The following is a 4962-nucleotide window of genomic DNA, read 5'->3' on the forward strand; positions in this document are numbered from 1 at the left end:
GCTACTGACTCAGCCAAGAGCTGAAGAGACTGAAAAAGAGTGCTAAGTTGCCAGCTCCCCTGCAAGTGAGAAACTAGAAGAGATTTTCTTATTAAAGCTTCCTTTCCCTAGATTCATGATGACTTGAATCAGTAACCTTCCTCACTGTTGGTGCCAGAGAAAATCCTTTCCTTTCTACATGCAGGGATCTTTCCTCCAGTAACGAGCCCCTAACCCCAGGACCATGCCATCCACCCAGTCCTTAGGGGAAAAAAAAAAACCACCTCTGCCTTGCTGGATCTCTTCCTTTCTGGATCTCCTGTAATCTGCCTGCCTATTTTTGCCTTAAGTACACTGCTCTCTATTTCAGCTCTTTTCTATAGGGATAAATGTCATCACCCTGTTGTTGAGGGGTTCCTCAGCCCTTGGCCCACTTTCCTTCCATGAGTGGTGTGTGTGTTTATAATGTACATTTACATATATGTGTACAAATGTATATATTTATATGAATGTATACACACACATATAAATTCTGTTATAAACACTTAGTAAAAATTGTGCCTCACCCTACCTGAAGCTTCCAAGGTAAAGTACACTGGAAGCCCTGTACCTTGTTCACATAAGATCCTGGTTTAGAGAATTGTTTATACCTTTCAAGGTAAGGCCAGTGGAACTGATACAGAGAAGAGTGGGGCTAAACAGAGGTAAATCAAGGTGCTTTGAGAATACAGTCATTTTAATATTTAATGCAATATCAATATATATGGAATCCTAGCTGCTTTGAAAGAACAGCTATTTATAGAGACTGGTGTTTACCAGGAAAAAAAAGTGTTTGCCAGTCCCATTAGTTAGAATTGAATGTAACCAATTTACCCGGAAAGGATGTTGGTGGACACATTAGTTAGAATCTAACTGCATATGTATTAGGAAGATTGACTAAGACAAGCTTCCAGGTCCCTGAATTCCCCATCCAGTAAGAGGGAGACTCCTCGTTTGGCTCAACTATGAGTGCTTGCTGCCTATTTATGAAGTGTTCTGGGTTCAGTCTCCAGCTGATGGGAGGGGGAAGAAAGGTGTCTTTCTGTCCTCCCTTAATTAAAGATTGTAAGAAATGAAAGATGAGTGCAATTATCCATATTTTATAAGGAGTTTTCTCATTGTCTACTGTATTTAGTTATGTCTCAGCAAAATAATTCTCTAAGACCCTTCTTAATTTCTTGATCTTTCTCTCTATTTATATATTATAATAATGTATATAAATAAATATATATATATATACACACATATGTGTGTAATGTATATGTAACACACACACACAATGTTTTTTTGAGACAGAGTTTCTCTGTGTAGCTCTGGCTTCCTGGAATGCACTCCGTAGCCCAGGATGGCTTTGAACTCTAGAGATCTACTTGCCTCTGCTTTCTGAGAACTGTCATTAAATGTGTGTGCCACCACCACCTGGCCCATATTTTATTTTAATTCAGACACAGAAACACACACACACACACACACACACACACACCCTTCTTGTGCACTAGATACTGTTTGAAGCACTAGAGATAGAACCGTGGCTGACACAGAGTTTCCATTCTGGCTGGAAAACCAGGAAACTTATTAAAATGAGTGAACTGAATGGAATGGTAGCAACTGAGGAGAACGAGGCAGGAGGATCAGACTCAGGAGTCCAAGACGAGCCCACACAACACAGCAAGAGTCAATCTCACAGAGTAAGCTAACTAAATAAACTGTGTGGAAAGGTGACTTAAAAAGTGCTGTGGAATAAAAACGGAGTATGCAACTCTATCACTAGGTAGTCTGAAACAGGACTGTGAATTTGAAGTCAGCTTAGACTGTGTAGAGAGGTCCTGTCTCATAAAGAAAAGAGCACAGGAAAAGGAGAGCAGGAAGGTAGTGATGGGGCAGATGATGCAGACCTTGTATGCCTTATAGGGTTGAGAGTTTTTCTAAGTGCTGTTGGGATCAATGGGAAGGCTCAGCACAGAAGAGGAATACAGTTTACCTTGTGCTCTTTTAAACTCGAGGCCTGGAAGGATTACTCTGAGGGTTGGGGAAATGGCTGTGGGTAAAGTGCTTGCTACTAGAACAGCTGGTCATAGTGGTATGCTGCTGTCATCTGAGCACTGTGGGGGCAGAGATGGGCAGATCTCTGGATTTGCTGGCCTGTCAACCTAACCAAAAGAGCTCCAGGATCAGTGAGACTCTTAAAAAAAAGAGGTGGGAGGCAGGATGAGCCATGAGGAAATAGCCCAGGTGATAGATAACGGTATCTTTTTATTTTGTTTTGAAACAGAGTCATATTATGACGTTTTCCCTGGCTTGGAACTCACTATGAAGATTAGGTGAGCTTCCAACTCAAAGGAGTCTATGTGCTTCTTTCTGCTTCCCAGGTGCCCGGATTAAATGCAATGCACCATCACACACAGCAGAGAATGGCATCTGAACTGGGTCTATTGAGAAAGTAGTCAGACTTTTACATAAGGCAAACAATGTTTTGGCTCATTGGATATGGGAAGATGACCAAAGATTAAGTAGAGAAGGATAATCTCGAGGTTTCAGCTTGAGTAATTGAAAGGGTGAAACTCCCAGTGACCAAAAGGAGGAAGGCACCAGCGGAGTGGTGATGGGTGGAGAGATTTTAGTGTTGGACGAATTAAGTCTTTTGGTTAGAAATTTTCAAAATAAGTCAAAGGAGGTAGAGGTGTAGGTGATACACTTCTTTTTTTTTTTTTTAATTGAAGAACTTTATTTTAAAAAACAAAGATAAATGTACAGATTTTAAGCATTTTTGCATAAAAGTATACGAATACATTTTTGTCAGTACTTGGTTTTTTTTAAAGGTTTGATAGTGTGCATTAAGATCTTACTAGTTACAATGAGCATAAAGTACATGTAAAACAAGATGTAACCTGGAATTAGAGTTTTCTTGGTGTGTAAAGATTAAGGATAATGGTTTTTCATTTTCTTTTTTTTTTCTTCTTGAACTTCATATAGTCTGTGAGTTGTTTCTGGGGTGTTCAGAGCTTTCTGGGGTTAGTATCCATTTATCAGTGACTGCGTATTATGTCTGTTCTTTTGTGACTAGGTTATCTCACTCAGGATGATATTCTCTAGATGCATCCATTTTCTTAAGAATTTCATAAAGTCATTGTTTCTGAGGTGATACACTTCTATAAGGCCAACTTTAAGAAGAAAAGCCAGAAGAATTTTAAGTTCAAAGGCAGATTAATTTTGGGGGATGGTGCTTATGACATATGAAGGTACTGTAAGGAATTTATTGTCCTCAAATTTTTAGAAAGGGTCTCAGTGAAACAGAGCCTGTCTCAAACACATGAAGACACACACACACACACACACACACACACACTTGCATGCATGCATACACGCACACATGCACGTACAACATGTACACACATAGGTCAATGAATAGCATCACTACTTGAACAGATATCATGTTGGGTTTTTTTGTTGTTTTGTTTTTTTGTTTTTTTTTTATTTTGTTTTTCAAGATTGGGCTTCTCTATGTAGCCCTGGCTGTCCTAGAACTCACTCTGTAGATCAGGCTGCTGAAACTCGGAGATCCACCTGCCTCTGCCTCCTAAGTGCTTGGGATTAAAGAACTGCGCCAGTACCACCTGGCTCCATATTCTCTCTGTTGTTTGGTCATTTGAACAAATCAACAATTCATTCTTGAGTACTTGGTGTGTACGTATTAACGATAGGACTGCTTGCTTTTTAACAAAATTACAGTACTGTACTGAATGACAAAATAGAAATAGTTTAACATTAACTTTTGTCCTGCATCGGTATTATTTACTCACAGTTTGTTCACTGGCAAACTGTCTTACAAGACTCAGTATAGGAGCTGAGGAGACAGCTCGGTGTGAAGAGTACTTGCTGTGTAAGGGTCTGAGTTTTATTGCTAGAACCATGTAAACACAAGGCACTATGATGCATGAACATTTACACACAAATGCATACATGTGTGCTCCATATAAAATTGTTTAATACAATTTGTATGTAAAAGAAAATTGTTCAGGTGACCAGCAGAATTTCTCACAATTAGACTGCTTGATAGGTGTTAGAATGTCATTTATTGGGGCTGGAGAGATGGGTCAGTGGTTAAGAGAACTGACTGCTCTTCCAGAGGTCCTGAGTTCAAATCCCAACAACCACATGGTGGCTCTCAACCATCTGTAATGAGATCTGATGCCCTCTTCTGGTGTGCCTGAGCACAGCGACAGTGTGTTTAAATATAATAAATAAATCTTTAAAAAATATCACTTATTGTCTTCCATTTATATATAATAGTATATAATATGATAAATATGTCATAAATAATACATAATACAGAATATATCAAAATATATCTGATATAATATAGAATACAGAATATAGAATATAATATAAATATATATGTGGTACATAAATATATGATAATATATAATATGCTGTATGTGATTGTGATATGATTATATATATGCATATATATATTTACTGGAACACTATTTATGCCTCTGTCTTGTTGAGAAACAGGGTCTCCTATTACCTCAAACTCAATATATAGACGTGGCTGGACTTGGGCTCCTGATCTTGCTTCTACTTCCTAAGAACTGGGGTCACAAGCACTATCACACTTGTCCATGTTTTTTTCGGTGTGTTTTGTGTGTGTGCCTGTGTGGAGCTACACTTACCCAGATGATATTGTAAAGAGGTCGGATAGAGGATGACACTGGAATATCTCCCTCAATTGTTACTTTGCCTCATTTTTTAGGATAGGGTATCTCTCCCTGAGCCTAGAGCTTTACATTTCTGCTAGAATGGCTGGCCAGCAAGCTCCTGGATCTGCCTCTCTCCATCTTGGGAGTGCTGGGATTACAGATGTACACTAGCTTGTGTGTGGGTGCTGAGGCTCAAACTCAGGCCCTCACGCCTGCACAGCAAACATTTTACCCATTGAGCCAT

This window comes from Micromys minutus (genome assembly GCF_963924665.1).
Source record: "Micromys minutus genome assembly, chromosome: 19".
Taxonomy (NCBI): domain Eukaryota; kingdom Metazoa; phylum Chordata; class Mammalia; order Rodentia; family Muridae; genus Micromys; species Micromys minutus.